This window comes from Peromyscus maniculatus, chromosome 22, assembly GCF_049852395.1.
Source record: "Peromyscus maniculatus bairdii isolate BWxNUB_F1_BW_parent chromosome 22, HU_Pman_BW_mat_3.1, whole genome shotgun sequence".
NCBI classification, from domain to species: domain Eukaryota; kingdom Metazoa; phylum Chordata; class Mammalia; order Rodentia; family Cricetidae; genus Peromyscus; species Peromyscus maniculatus.
In genome coordinates, this window is record NC_134873.1 from 22,369,786 (window position 1) to 22,386,592 (window position 16,807).

Below are 16,807 nucleotides of genomic sequence, written 5' to 3' on the forward strand. Positions count from 1 at the left end.
TGAAGGAAACTGTTTTAGACACCGTGGAAGCCATTATGGTGATTTATTAAGAACACTTAGTGCCCAGAAGGCTATGCGTTAGATATAAAACCACGTCTCTGTCTCCAAGGAGTTTCCATGCTTATGTTTGACAGATCACTCATGGATTCACACAGCGGGGAGTTTAATATGAGGGTTGGAGAGAACAAGCATTCAAAGAGTGAAAAATCTGGTTTATGATCAAAAAAAAAAAATCCTAAGAGGTGTTCAAGGGGCTTGGTAGATAGAAAGAAAAGTTTAAATGGCATGAAAATAAATGAGGACATGGTATCTTAAGGGAGAAAGTACGAGCAGGCCCTACTCTATACAAAGAACACCAGAGTCTTAGAAAGTGTACAGTAATTCCATTGAAGATATTTAAGCTTCTACATTGCAAGATAAAATTTTCAGATGAAAAGTGCCATAAATGAACTAGGAAATAAAATCCCCACGGGTGAAGTAATCTGTGAGTTTCATTTGTCTCCTTCCTTTTTGATGTCTCCCTGCACACAGCACTTGGTTACACAAAGCCAGGGCTTGGCTGCACCTGACAATCGCACTCAGCGGTAGGAGCTTCGAGTCTGGAGCTTACCACATAGCAGCTGCAAACCCCGGCAGGCACCCCACCACGGCAGGCACTTAAAGAGGTGCCGCAGGGAGCGTGCCTGCCTGGGTTTGGAAGCTGAAAGGCTTGTCATTACAATGTGCCCTGAGATGAGTGACAGCCCGCTGCGGCTCTGTGTGATATTCTGGGTGCTCTGTAGAGGAAGGCATGTTGGCAAATAGTTGCCCCAGCAGATAGGGAAGTCGGTCGCTGTAGACCTGCTGGGGCTGAGTTTGAGTGTGCTGAAAACCAAGGAAACACAGTACCACATGTGGGTGGCCTCAAAAATTAAATTCTTCATCTAGAGCAGCAGTTCTCAAATTGTGTTGTGATCCCTTTGTCAAAACTCTATCTCCAAAAATATTTACATCACAAATTGTAAAAGTAACAAAATTAGTTATGAGGTAGCAAGGAAAATAATTTTATGGTTGGGGGTCACCACAACATAAGAGACTATATTAAAGAGTTGCAATGTGGTAACATATTGTGTACCCTAATGAACTTGCCTGAGGATCAGAGGACAGAGCTAGACATTAGATTGGACTGGACATAGAGGCCAGGCAGTGGTGACACACACCTTTAATCCCAGCACTTGAGATCTCAAGTCTTTGCTTGGGAAGTACATATGCCTTTAATCCCAGGAAGTAATATGGCAGGGCAGAGAAAGATATATAAGGAGTGAGGAAACAGGAACTCATTCTCTTTAGGCTGAGGATTTTGTAGAGGTAAGAACTAGTGGCTGGCTGTTCTGCTTCTCTGATCCTCAGGCAAGTTTATTAGGGTATACCATATATCACTACATTGCAGCATTAGGAAGGTTGAGAACCCTGGATCAAGGTCTCTGCATACTCGACTTCTTCTGCTGCCCTTCCCCTTAGCTTGTGAATGGACACCTTGTCAGTACATTTTTGAGGTCTTCTCTCTGTGTCTATGAGTCCAATGTGTGTCTTCTTAGAAACATACAAGTCAGATTAGGCTGCACCCATCCAAATGGTCTCATTTTGCCTTAATTGCCACTTTAAAGGGCCCATTTCCAAATGAAGTCACAGTCTGAGATTCTCAAGTTAGGATTTCAAAATATGCTATGAGCAAGAGGTTAGGAAGGGGTACAAGAAGGAGCGATTGTTCCCCATCATCGCATGCCTCAGAAAGCATCCTGTCAATTTTTCTCAGAGACACATTCTTGTAGCAATTCTATAATGTTTTTTTAAAGTAAATATTTAAAGAGGGTTCACTACTGCCAGGTAAAATAAAAATGTGCAACACTCTATAAAATATTTCATGATCTCAATGGCCTTATGATTTGCTAATCAGTTCTGTTGAGATTTATGTGGATATCCATAGAGATAGATTTTCACAAGTTTACTTTTTTAAGACAGCATCTTAAAGGTGTAGTTGATAAAGAGAGCATCTCAAAGGTGTAGTTGATAAAGACATGTTAATATGAAATAAATGCTAATAAAACTAGAGTGTGTACAGTGACATTCTGTTAGATGTACTATGCACACCCAAGAATCCACTCTGTAGTAGAAATTCTCCTTTTGCCATTGATAGCTTTTCTTTATAAGTGAAACTTATAGCATATATGGGTTTGACTCCTTTCTTTAAATGTAATTTATTTGGAGACCCTCCATATTCTTGCCTGATCAGTAGTTCATGCCTTTTATTGCAGAGTAGTATTCCATTGTGCGGATGTACCACAGGTTGTTTGTTCATTTGCCTAGTAAAGAGGACTTAGACTCTTCCCAGTTTACGTTTAGTATGGAGAACCCTGCCATAAATATTGCTTGTCAATTTTAAATTGCTCTGACAAAATAGGTAACAGAAACAAAGGAAGAGGAATTGTTCCAGAAGTTTGAGGTTATGTACATATCAGGGTGGCCACAGTAGAACAGAGGAGCTCACACAGTTGGTTGCCACCATGAAGGAGGGAGGGAGGGAGGGACAAAGAGACAGTCAGACAGACAGACAGAGACACACACAAACACACACACATGGGGGTGGGGGAAGGGAAGGAGGGAAGGGAGATAAAGGAAGAGAGAGAGAGACAGAGACAAAGAGACAGAGAGAGAGAGAGAGCTCTTTCCCATCCATTTATTTCATCCAAGCCTCCAGCCTATGGAATGACTACCTACTCTATCTTTCCCTTTTAGTTAACCCTCTACTCTCTCTTGAAACCTAACAATCTAGCAGTGTACTATACTAACCTCCTGCCTATCTTGCAATCCAATCCAGTTGGCAACTAAAGCCAACCTTACATTCCTGACTCTGGGGGTACATGCTTACTGTTCTTTTTGGAAAATACCCAAGAATAGAGAAAACACATGTACAATTTCAAGGACACTGATAAACTGTCTTTCTGAAGCTTGTACCATGGTACATCTTCACTGACACTGTGTAAGAGTTCAGCTTCTGCCCGGTGGTGATGGTAGTACACCCTTTTAATCCCAGCATGTGGGAGGCAGAAACAGGTGAATCTTTGTGAGTTCGAGACCAGCCTGGTCTACAGAGCAAATTCCAGGACAAGCTCCAAAGCTACACAGAGAAACCCTGTCTCAAAAGACAGACAAACAAACAAACAAAAAAAAAAGAATTCGACTTCTCCCACATCCTTCATAGAACTTCTCCTCTCTCTACCTTCCTAATTCTTCTGGACAATGGTGTTTTAGAGAATTTTTACTTACATTATCTGTATCATTATTCCTTTAGTGAAATGACTAAAAGCTCCTTTTTTTGGTATTGTTAATTGTTTCATTGACTTTAATATTCTAGATTTGTGATCTGCAAAATCTTTGTTGTTCCCAGTTCTTTACATTTATGGTAAATTGTTTCATTTTCTCAGTAGACTCTCTCAAGGACACATTTTTCTTTTGTAATTTTCATGAGTTATAACTTGTTAAATTTTCCCTTTTTTCAGTTGTGTTTGTGTGTGGTCTTTAAAAAAATAAATATGTGCCCAACGTTAGATGTGCAGATGTTCTATGTTTATCTCTAAAAGTCCTACAGTTTTTTCTTCTTAACTGGCTCCGTTTTCAAATTTATTCGAATCTGTATATGAGAATAGGTATCAAGTCACTTTGCCTTTTTTTAGTCCTTATTGTTTTGTTATTGTTTGTTTGTTGTTTTTAATGTAAACATCAAAGTGGTCTAGCTCTCTTTGCTCTCTTGTTAGTGAGAGTAAACTCAGGCAGGGGAAACAGCTCAATGTGTGTAAAGTCCTCAGCTTGTAGGCATGGGCACTTGACTGCAATACTCAAAACCCATGCAAAAACCCCAAGTACAGTGGCACATTCTTGGAATCCTAGTGATGGGGGTCAGGGAGACAGGCAGATCTCTGGGGCTCAGTCCCTAGCTATCCGAACCTACATAGTGATCTCAAGGCTAAGGAGAGATCCTGCCTCAAAAGCACTGAAGTGGGCAGAATCTAAGGAAAGGCACTTGAGTCGTATTCTGGCCTCCACATGCACATATAAAACCACACGCACAATAGCAAGACTAATCTATTTCCACTGGCATGGTTTTATGCCTTTGTTTTAGATCAGTTGGCTACTGAGCCTAGAGGCTCAGGCCTGTAGTCTCTATTACTCAGGAGGCTGAGGCAAGAGGATTGCAAATGAGAAGCTTCACTGAACTACCAAGACAGTTCAAAGCCAGTCACGACAACTGAGTGAGACACCACCTTAAAACACAAAAATAAAGAGTCCAAGGATGGATCTCATCCCCAGAGCACTTGCTCACTATTTGCAAGGCCTTGGATTCAGCTCTCAGTTCTGAACAACAACAACAAAAGGATGTTGTTTATGCCTGGGTCTATTTCTAGAATGTGTTGTATAAAGCAATCACACGGTCTATTTTTCATGTAGTTTTAGTAGTGCTCTAGATTTGTTCCTCTTTCAAAGTTGTGTTGACTAGTCTATGTCCTTGAACTTCATCTGCTAAAAGGTAGAGTTTAAACTTAAAAATAGATAGGCTCCTTTTAGCAGCCACATTAACTGCTATGACATACAGCCTCAGGGAAAATGTACTTCCACATGACCTGTAGAGGTATAACTATACAATCCTTTCTTCCTCTTGTTAAATAGGATAATATCCTCTTCTTATCATGAAGAGTCCATTTCTTGGGCTCCTTGAGATCCAGTCATAGCTATTTTCAATTTTCCCCCCACTGTCTTCTTAGAAATTATAAAGTTATTCCTGTCCCAATCACAACATCACAAATTAAAAATTATTGGGTCCCTCCTGTTAGCTAGCATAGCAACCAGTACTGAGAGTGTCTTCATTGTTACTATGGAAAAGCCTGTTTCCAGTATCAAATACTATCTGTGAGTTATAAAGCTAAAGGGTTTGGCTCAGAGTTTTGCATCTAGGCATTCTTATTAATGCCACGAAATCCTACACCGCCTCTCTCCCCTCTTCCCTAACTCTGTTTAAAATAACTGCACTTTCTTTTTCCATCCTCAGTGTAATTTAACCTCCCACTTGAGTACGGAGCATAATTCAACTGAGAGGTGTGTTTATATCACACGAAACACAATAAAGCATGATGAAGTATTTCTTAAATCGTTTGCAAATGAATGGCTGTGATATTCCCAGTCTGCTCTCTGCTCTCCGGCAAGCTAAGAACAACTGTGGCTATTTATTAATATATGGATCCCCAGTGACTTTAGACACTTAAAGGCTGGATGAGATGAGCAGGACCTAATGGAAAATCACAGAGAAAGGGATGGAATGGAAGATGTGCACTGAGACCGAGATAACTCCAGATGGCGTTGACCATATTTAAAAAAAAAAAAAAAAAAAAAAAAAAAAAGCTGCTGCCAACCCTGTGCCATGGCACAAACCAGATAACAGCAAGATAAAGAGAGAAGATATGACCTGGGATCTACAGTAAGAGAGTGAATGACAAGGTCAGAGTTAGAAGCAACAATACAGCCAAGTCTCCTAAACTCAAAGTCTGTGCTACAGCCGGAGGTAAAAGTGGAAAAAATAGTAATAATCAGGCATAGTGGGCATCTGACGGCTTGGTTCAGCTACAAATGGAAGTGGAACACGCGGTGGTACTTCCCTATAAGCAATTCTTGTTCTGCCACATTTGCTCTTCAAGCACTTAAGTATAATGTTACATTCTCCCTAACCAGCTATTCTCATCTTTAAGTAAAATATCTGTTTTCATTTTTCCATCTCCTCAATGCATGGTGACTCACATTCCAGATAATAGTATCTTTCATATGTATATATCCACTATACAGTAGCTTAAAAATCACCTTAACTCCAGAAAAGAGCTGAAAATATTGTAAGAGCCGCCAGGCTGAGGTGGAGGAGTGAGTAGCCTGGTGTGGTGACTCACAACTGTGGCGGATCCTGAGCTTCAACCTCTACCCATCAAATGCCCGGTACCCGTCTACCTCATTAGGAGAGGAAGAGCAGATCATTTCATAACCTCGTGTGGCACAGAGGGGGAAGAAAATCACTCAAGGAAATTCAGAATTTATTCATAATAAAAATCAAATCTCCTAGCAGGCCAGGAAATGAAAGGAGATGTGATTAAAAATAAAGTATATGCATAAAAATCCTGCGGCAAGAGGAGGAACAAGACAGGGAGTCATTTTCTTAACACCTCCAACTTCTAGTCCATACTGTAGTGAAGGTCCTGATGAAGACAGGAAGAAATGAACCAGAAATGTAAGGCAGACAATGGGAAAGGAAAAAGTGAATCTATCAAGAGTCACAGAAAATTTAACATTAGAATTGTTAAATCAGTGTGAAAGTGTGCTCTAACCAAAACAATACACAAAATCATTTCATCAAGTTAGCAACACTAAAAGGAACGAAGATATTACATGTAACATGCCTAAAACGGGAAACAGCAAATGGTAATCTTAGGAAAATTATGTAAAATTTATATAACTGAAATCATAAGATTGTATTGAAACAAGAGTTAAATAAAGGTGGCATGTGCTGAACAGTTTAAATATTCATATTTAAGGCTGTCAGATTCATTTCCAATTTTAGATTCAATTCATCACAATGTAAAATTCAAATTTATTAGTTCATAACTTCACAAGTGATAACAGTGGCCTTATGGAAATGCAAATATATATGTAACAAATAAATAATAAAGTCAAGATCTATTTAAAGTGAAAACTAGGGTGGTATTTTTTTCTAGTTATAATACCACAATATAAGGCTTGATAAAGAGAAACTGAAAATAGACAAATGGAACACAATGAAAGGGCCAAGAAAATGATCTATTTAGATTTGTAATCGTGGTTTCTATGTGAGTGATAGAGCAAGAACAGATGTGCAATAGATGTTTCTGGAATCATTTGTAAATAATAAGGAAAATAAAACAATATTTGAATGTTGCTTCCTATTACACAAAACACACCAACTCGAGGTAGAGCATAAACTTAAATTTGAAAAGAAAAATAATAAGGCTTTCTGAAGTCAATGTGAAAGAGTGTATGTGCCATTTATGTATGAAGTGATTTCTCAAAGAAAGAAAAAAATGTAATAACCATATGCTTATTATTAAAAATATATCAAAGTAAAAATAGTTTTTCTTAAAAGAAAAATTTTTTAAAGCTAGAAAATGCTGAAGAATATATTTGTCATCCATATAAACAAAGAAAGATAGCCAACACGCATGGAAAAATACTTCACTAAAGATGCCGAACATCAAGCAAATATGCATAATTGAGACTGGGGAGAGGGGAGGCAGAGAGGGGGCCTGGAGAGCCTAGAGGCAAAGATTCACTGGTCAACCATGACAGCCGATTGGTGGGCTACAGGTTCAATGAAAGATCATGTCTCAAAAAACAATGTGAAGAGAAATACAGGAGGACACGTGACACTGGCCACTGTCCTCAAACTGTGCATGCTTCGGTATATACACCCCCACTGGCACACATGTGTACACATATATGTAAAACACACACACACACACACACACACACACACACACTCACACACAGGTATGAAACTGTGTTCACTCGTCAGTCATCAAGAAAATACAGATTTAACACAAATGTGATGCCATTTGCCCACACTCCACAAGCTAAAATGTAAACAGGTAATCACAGCAAGCGTTGGTCATGATGTCGAACAAATGATACTTTCATATTTGTCGCTGAAACGGCAAAGTCAGTTGTTTTGATAAATTTGAAAACTGGATGTCTACTGAGGCTCAGCCTATTCTGGCCTGTTCAACAATTCTATTTTTAGGCATGTAGCCAACATGTCTAAATACAAACATTTATAAAGAAATACATAACAGGAGGCTAACGAGAAGGGTTCTTGCTGCTCCTCAGGAGGCTACAAGTTCAGTTCCTAGCACCCATATCTAGTGATTCACGACTACCTGAAACTCAAGCTCCAGGGAAATTTGGTACTCTATTCAGACTTCTGTAAGCACCCACACACAGAGACACACATTATAATAGTAAATAAATACATGAATACAATAAATAAATACATGTGTAAATTTACAATAAACAAAACCCAGAGTTATTATGGGGCTAAAGAGATGGCTCAGCAGTTAAGAATGAGGATTGCTTTTGCAAAGGACCAGAGTTCAGTTCCCAGCACCCATATCAGATGGCTCACACCTGCTTGTAACTCCATTTAGTTCCACTTCAATAATAGTGGGTTTTTGCTAAATGCTAAAAATGCAAAATATTAGTATGGTTCTGGGTGAAATTAAAATATAAAAGAAAAGTAGAAAAAGAGAGAAATCAACTCTCCAGGTATCTCAAAATAAAAATTAATAATATTAATTCATAATGATAACAAACTGCTACTGTGTATTGGAGGTAGAGACTCAGGGTTGTAGAGCACATGTACTTGCCATGGTTGAGAAAGCCACAGATGAAGGATGCAGGGGGGAGATTTTCTAACTTCACTGGAGCAGGCAGATTTCTCATGGGCCTGGAAAACGGACCATCAATTACACATTTCAATCCAGTTCAATCACCGTAATAGTAGGAATTCTTTCTAGATTTCACAATAGGTTTACTGTCGCTCTTAATTTGTCCTGTTGTGAGTTATTTTGTAGTAATTCAGAAAGAAACCAGAAGACGCTTACCTTCAATGTTTTTTTTTTTTCAAATAATGTATTGTTTTTAAAATGTTAACTGACCCTACAGGACATAGAATTCTGGGAATTCTGTAAACTCAACCAATAAAGACACACTTCTACTTATATACAACAAAGATGCTAGTTTAATTACATATATATTTTGATTTGTATTTGTTATTATTGGAATGATATGTAAATCCTCCTTTCAGCATTACAATATATAAAAGATGAAAACTTAACAATATACTAGAAATCCTACATGACAGTTACTACTCACAGTGAGATATGAAAATGCTGGACAGAATGCTGAGTAAATATGCTATATGTTGGGTTTTGTAGTGTGCACAGGAACACAGGTTTGTGTATGTGAAACAGAATGATGAAAATGAGAAGCCTTAGAGATAGTGGGGTCAGAAGGAACATAGCCATTAGCCTAGACACCAAAGATCATTATATAATAATATATATAACCAACAATTGATAACCAAGAGATCAGTATATAACAATATAAAGGAGAAATGTGTATGTGTAAATCTGTGTGCATGTGTGTGTATGTGTGAATAAGTGTAAGAATGTGTGTGTGTGTGTGTGTGTGTGTGTGTGTGTGTGTATAATAGTCAAGGAACTAATTTTATATGATCTAGTAGAGAGGAGCAAAAGACTAACATTTTAGTTAGATAATGTACCACATATTTGGCAAATTTTTGAGGCTAAATTTGCTCTACTGAAAATGGAATTTGGATCTCCAGAATGATAAATGCTTTCGGAAATTGGTTTTATATCAATAAGTTCTCTGACTATATGCAACAAATTAAAACTAAATACATACAAAAAACACTTGAAAATAAAATTCTGTTACCAAAGGTTAATGAGACCAGGAGTTCAAGGAATAAAATTATGCCTGTGAATATTAGTTCACAATAAAACAAAAAAGTCACAAACTATCTGAAGAAGTTATCTTCCCTAAGAAAAATATCAACAGATAAGACTATCCAATCCCACAGGACTCAAGAGAGTAGAAAGATCAGATTAAAAAAAAGTCATATGTTCAAAATGAATAAAGAGCTAAGAGAATAAGCAGAGATTTTCCCTTCATTGAAGACTGTAGAGAAGAATTATGACTTGGAAGATAAAGTTTAGATGTAATATGTAGAAATTATAGATCCAGATTTTTTTTTCAGAGAAAAAAACATTCTGCAAAGGGTACAGCCAAAGACTACTGCATAGAACTGGAGGCGAATGCTGAGGAAATTGCAAAGATGCAACTTCTACTGATAAAAAGATGAAAAACTAAACAAAACTGGAGAGACATTTGTCACATGCTTAACCGATGTTCTACCAGCCTTTGAGAATGTTCACAAGCCAACATTCGAAAGGATGTCTGGGGACTTTTAAGAATTAGTGTTTAGTTTCTTTTGCATTGTGCTGGGAGAGGGGATAAAAGAAAAGAAAACTGACAAAAGAATTTCAATGATACCCAAAGGGATATATATATTCCATCATGGTGGGGAGGACATGGCATCAGGCAGGGACGATGGATTGCCTGGTCACACTTTTCTACATAATTGGGAGCAGAGTTTGAACAGGAAGTGGGGTTGGCATATAAAGCCTCAAGGCTGGTTTCTGATGATCCATTTCATCCAGCAAGACTCTACCTCCTGATGGCTCCACAACCTTCCCAAACAGCAGCAGCTGGGTGCAAGTGTTCACATACACAGGCGCCTTTGAGCAACATTTCACACTTAAATAATCACAGCAATCAGTGAACAATATGGTTCCTCAATGCCCTAATATCATCAAGGTACTTTCCAAAAGATCACATATAGACACATGGCCACTGAATTGCAGAACCCCAAAGATTAGCAGGGATGTGTCCGTGTCCTAATTTTCTTCTCTATTGCTGTGGTAAAACACTGACTAAAAACAAGTTGGGGAAAAGGAAGGGTTTACTTAGATTACAGGATGTAGTCCGTTATGGAGGGAAGCCAAGACAGGCAACTGGAAGCAGGAACTAAAACAACAAATATGGAAGAAACTGCTTACTGCCTTGGTTCCCCTTGCTTGCTCAGCTACCATATATATTCAGCCCAGGCCCACCTGTCCGGGGTTGGCAATACCCACAATGCATGGTGCTTTCCTGTATCAATTTGCAATGAAGAAAATGTCCCCACAGATATGCCTATGGGCCAATCTGATGGAGGCAATTCCTCAGTTGAGATTCCTTCTTCCCAGGTGACTCTAGGTTTGTGTCAAGTTGATAAAAACTAAGACAAGAACCATAGGAGCCACCAAATACTAAAGGTAAAATATTTACAAAGAATTAACTACTGGGCTTATTGTTGCCAAAAGTACCAAAGAAAATAAATCCATGACAACAACATAATAGAAGAAAAACCATTTAATTTGGGAATTTTATTTCCAGATTGGTTATTATTCAAGAAGGCATAGTAAACATTTTAAGACAGACTTCATACCTGATCAAAACTTACCTAGACAAACAATAAAGGATGTGTTTGATTAGAATAATGCTGAATTCAGAAGGAAGTAGAGATACAGATTCTTTTTTTTTTTTTTTTTTTTTTTTTTTTGGTTTTTCGAGACAGGGTTTCTCTGTGTAGCTTTTGTGCCTTTCCTGGAACTCACTTGGTAGCCCAGGCTGGCCTCAAACTCACAGAGATCTGCCTGGCTCTGCCTCCCGAGTGCTGGGATTAAAGGCGTGCGCCACCACCGCCCGGCAAGATACAGATTCTTAAGAAGCAATCGTGTTTCAATAGATAGGCACATTTTAAAACAAATTACTGTAAACTATGAGAATTATGATGATTTATGCCAATAAATAGCAGATACCTCAACTATCCTAGACACTATCTGTCCTTGAGGATTAGAAAGAATTCTTTCTGTAGGAGAAAAATAAAGGTGAGAGTGAGAAACCAGTTATCTCCAAGGCACAGAGGTAGGGAGCATGACCAAGATTGCTTGGCTTGCTAATGAGTTTGAAGTTCAACTGAGTAGAGTCAATGACTGCTGAGGTTAGATATAAGATAAACCATGTCAGAAACATAACACTAACTTCCTATTTAACTTATATTTTATTTTCTACTCACATTATAATAGGGGTGCTGCTGAAAAGAATTTAAACAACAACGCATACTTCCTAGAGCTCATTCTGATGGCTTCAGTGAGGGTGGGGCTGGAAGGCATAAAGAACGAGGAGTGAATCAAGGGCATTGGGGAAGGTTCTATAATCCTGTGTCTTTGAAATCATGTTTTAAACAACCGAAATTCCTATCCAGTATCGAATAAGCAATCACAGCCAATGCTTGCAAAGCAATGTTATTCAGCAATGGGAAGGAACAGCATCTATACTTGCTGTACCATGTATGAATCACGGAAACTTTATACTAAGTGGGGAAAAAATGGACTCAAAAGCTATATACTGTCTTATCCCCATTTAATAAAATATACAGAAGAAGCAAATCCATAAAGACAGAAAATAAAGTGGATTGGCAGTGGGTAAAGCTGGGAAAAGGGAAGTGGTCAATAAGATATTTTTCAGAAGTTGCTTTCTCTACTTTCTTTCTATGTCCCAGTTGGGAAACAGAAGCATGGGAAACATGTTTAGGTCATTTTCTAAAGCACTGAAGAAATCAACAATGCTGTGTAGCACACACAAGCCAGCCTAGCCCCTGAGCCAAGTTCTCTAAAGCCTATAGAAGCTGCATAACCAAAGACACCCTGTAGAAATACCTGGAGAGGTTTTTCTGTCCTTTCTGTCTGCCCCAAGGACAGTAATCTGCTTCTAAGTTCCTGCAGTAAGGGCTTTAAACTGGTCAGCTTCTATATGGTACCACTGTCCTGATAGCTACAGCCAACTCTATCACAAGGCAAATTGGGGTGGTCCCTGGTAGAAATTATTTCCATGTTGGGGGTAGCTCTATCCATGGACTCAGCCATACAACACAAGTACGATGACAATATCTAAATGTTTATTATATTATTAATTGGTTATTATTAGTAGTTATTATCATTGGTGTATGAGTTTTGTGCCTATATATATGTCTGTGGACCATGTATGTACATGTCTGAAGAGGTGAGAAGATGGTGCTAGATCCTCACAGTTGCATTCACAGATGGTTCTTAGACTGCTTATGTGTGCGGGTAAAGAAACCCAGGGCCTCTGCAGGAGCAACAAGTGCTCTTAACTGCTGAGCCATCTCTTCAGCCCCTGAATGCTCTTAAATAATAGTTATGGTTACACAATGCTGTAGATTTACTAAAGAGTAACAAATTGTACATTTGAGATCATCTCTTCCATCTCTTGTATTCTGTTGGTTATGCTTGCATCTGTGTTTCCTATTTGTTTACTCAGATTTTCTATTTCCAGCATTCCCTCTGTTTGTGTCTTCTTCATTGTTTGTATTTCTCTTTTCAGGTCTTGAACTGTTTCCCTCACCTCTTTAATTGCTTTTTCATGATTTTGTTTAGGGGATTTATTGATTTCTTCCAATTTTTTATTTGTCTTTTCCTCTATTTCTTTATAGATTTCTTCCAGTTTTTTGTTTGTCTTTTTTTTTCAGTTTCTTTATTGATTTCTTCCACTTTTTGTTTGTCTTTTCCTCAATTTCGTTTTTTCTTGAAAGGCCTCTAGTATCTTCATGATGCTATTCTTAAGGTCACTTTCTTCTGCTTCTTCTACCTTGTGATGTTCAGGTCTTGTTGTTGGAGGAGGGCTAGGTATTGATGATGTCGTATTGCTCTTTATGTTGTTGTATGTACTTTTGCCTTCACATCTACCCATCTCCTCCTCTAATAGTTATAAGAGGTACTTGTGTCTGAGCAAGTTGCTGTTGGTCCACTCTGTGCCTGTGTGTCTGTGTCTCGGGGGCCCCTCTGGGTCCAATCTTAGCTCTTGGTCTAATTGGAGCAGGTAGATTCTGTGTTTCAGGGAGCTTCTCTTGGGTCAACCCAAGCTAGTTGATTCTGTGACTCATGGAGCCGCTCTTGGTCTTATCAGGGCTCTTGGTCCAGTCAGAGGTGACAAATTCTGTTTCAGGAAGCCACTCTTTAGTCTAACGAGGTCTGGCAGATTCCCTGTCTGCTGAGGTTACTCTTGGTCCAATGTCAGCTCTTTGTCCAATAAGAGCTGGCAGTTTGGTTTCTGAGCCTCAGGAAGTGGCTAGGGTCTCAGGTGGATGGGTATGGGGTCAGGGCGTGTAGATTGCAGGGTCCGCTGGGGGGGAGATCTTGGTGAGGGGGGCCTTCCCACAGGGGCCCTGCATGCTGGCCAGCAACTGGGTCAGAGTTGGGCAGGGGTCCCCAGATTGGCTGTGTCCCAGGGATGTGTCCTGGGGCAGGACTCACTGGGTATGAACAGAGTCACTCACCTCTAGGTCCAATGAGAGCTGGCAGTTGGTTTCCCACATTGTACATTTGAAAAGGTGAACTTTATGATATGTAAATCTCCCTCAGTAAAGGTTCTGGATTATAAAAATCATGGCCTCTTATTTGTCCCAAGCAACTTTTCCTTTGGTTTAAAATTTGATTAAATTTCATTTAAAATATATGCATCTACATTATTAGATCAAGATATAGTTATTTTCCGTGATATAAACATTCAAAAAACAAGATAATATCATCTATTCATGCATTTTTCTGCCAATAAGCATTACTATTTCTACTTCAGTGTGTAAGAGACACCAGGCTATAAACATTCTGCCCTGAGTGTATCCATCTGTTTACAACTAGGACACAATCCCAAGTTCATCAACACGTACATCATTTATTTAGAACACAAGGTCAAATTGTTTTCTACAGTGCTTGTATCACTTAGCATTTCACCAAGAGCACTGTGGAGAGTCCACGCTTCCCTGTGGGTGGTAATATTTGACTATCTATTGGATCTTACATTGCATTTTCTATGCTTAAATCATGCCTCTCTGATCGCTAATGAGGCTTAGAATCTTTTCACACTTTTATTTTCTTTAGTGTTTTATGTTCTCCGAAATGATTATTTTTCTATTGGGTTTTATGTGTTTTCATTATTGACTTTTAGGAGTTATTTTGTTATTTTGAATTATAATGCTTTTCAGGATTAAGTGCTGCAAATAAATTCTCATACTGGGCTTGTGTTTTTACTTAACTTTATAGAATCACTTAATAATCAGTACTTCTTAAATTCAATACAATCAGATCTCAAAGTATCTCCCTCCATAATTAATGCTTTAATGTCTTAGGAAACTATTTCTCAAAGGTCATAAAGGTATTCAATCTCTATATCTTATACACTTTCTTCACAAGGTTTAAAGATTTGCTTTTCTTAAGTCTTTATGTAAAGAACTAAATTGAATTCTGTGTAACTGTAAGACAGATTGGCCAATTTTATTTTTTTCAAATGTCTAACCAATTGCCCCAACACTGACTTCTTAATAGCAAACCACAATGTCTACCCTTCGACACGCGAGGTCCTCATATACCTATAGGTCTTTAGGGTTCTTTCTTGAGTTTCTTAACCACTATGGCAATTCCTGGTCACATTCATTCACAGTTTCCTCTACAATAATAGTAATATGATACACACATTGATTAATAAGCACTAATAAGTAATGTGGATCTTCTAAAATGAGATGTAAGTATAAAATGCTTACTAAGAAGGAATTGAAAATATTGTTTCCTTATTATATCAATTACCTATTGAAATAGCATTTAGATACATATTGAGCTAAATATCATCATAAAAATTCCTATCACTTATCACTTTTTTGAATCTTTTAATGTTTAAACTGCCTCCATAACTCTCATTGGATTTCTGGCTGTGTCTTTGGAGGGTTGGACTGAAGGCATGGTGTGGAGGTTTTGACAGTTTCTGGGGGTGTTTTCTTTTCTCTGTCTTTTTCTTTTTCTTTTTTCTACTTTGCTTGTGGCAGTGCTGGTTGTCACCAAATATAGGACTTCCTACTGTTAGGTAAGTGCTCTACCACTGAGCTACAGGCCTAGCCCCTCTCATTACATGTCTATTGAATAGCACTATTACAAATTTATGATGTTTTAATATTAATATCAGGAGCAAATGCCCCCAAATTATTTTTCTTCAGGAATGCCTTACCTATTCTGGGCTTTTTGCTCTTTCATATAAACTTTGAATTGACCTTGTAACATTGCATAAAAATTCTTTGTGGGATTTTTATTGAAACAGCATTGGGACTATGGGTAAATTCAGGGAGATTTGATACCTTTGAAATATTAAAACTATCTTTGAGTATGATATATTTTCTTCATTTATGTAGGTCATTTTAAAGACTGTCTAACGAGGCTTAGAATTTTCTAGGTAAAGATTTCCTCTATCTCCTTTTGGATTTTTTTTCTATATAACAAGTTTTTTATTGCAGTTAGAAATAATGGCTTTATAAAATTAAATTTTTCTATAATGTTATTAATGACAAAGGCAATTTATGCATACTGCAATTAATTAATGAGGGTTGAAAAAGGAAATTAGTTCATTCTGTGCATGCTCCTCCGTGAGGAGATTATCATCAATGGTATTTTGGTGTTTATCCCTCTCTATTTTTTTCTCCTGTTAGCATGCTAACACATATACTGTGGGTACCAGAAAAATAAAGTAACGCATGTGCTGTGTACAGCACATAAGCAGCAGCCAATTAATGGGAATGTGCTTTTAACCTTTCTCTTTTGTGGGTATTGAAATACAGGGGCTTTTGTATACTGGTCTTCAGTGTTCACTACACTGTTCAGTCTTATTATTCTTTCAAGTAATTTTCTGTAGATATTGACAAACTTTCTTGCGCTAGGAACTAATAGGGTTTTATGACTAATGAGCTATGGCTACTGAGAGAGAGAGAGTTGTCCAGGATCCTTTCTAAGATTTAAGTATTGAGTCAGGAAGCATGAGCCATCTCAAAGGCTGAAGAAGGCTGATGCTGAGAGGTGTTGCCATCACAGAGTAATTTTGCCAACTACCCTCATTCACTGTGCTTTAGTGCCCTCATTGGTGGTAGACACATTCTAATCATATTTAACACATGCATTTGCAGTCCTTCTGGGCAGAGATCCTTTTCTTACTTTATAGTCTTCTTGTTGTCACCCAACTACCC

At 38.1% G+C, this 16,807-nt stretch overlaps 1 long non-coding RNA gene across 3 annotated transcripts in view; it reads right to left on the minus strand.

The window, feature by feature from the left end:
- The window catches only part of LOC143270226 (uncharacterized), a 351,249-nt gene that overhangs the window by 63,438 nt on the left and 271,004 nt on the right, over positions 1-16,807 (minus strand). For 2 of the 3 annotated variants that reach the window (XR_013047274.1, XR_013047273.1), the window contains one exon: positions 7,244-8,548. The exons of the other annotated variant lie outside the window; for it this stretch is intronic. This is a non-coding gene — a long non-coding RNA (uncharacterized LOC143270226). Of the gene's footprint in view, positions 1-7,243; positions 8,549-16,807 lie in introns of those variants that run through there. 3 annotated transcript variants of the gene reach the window in all.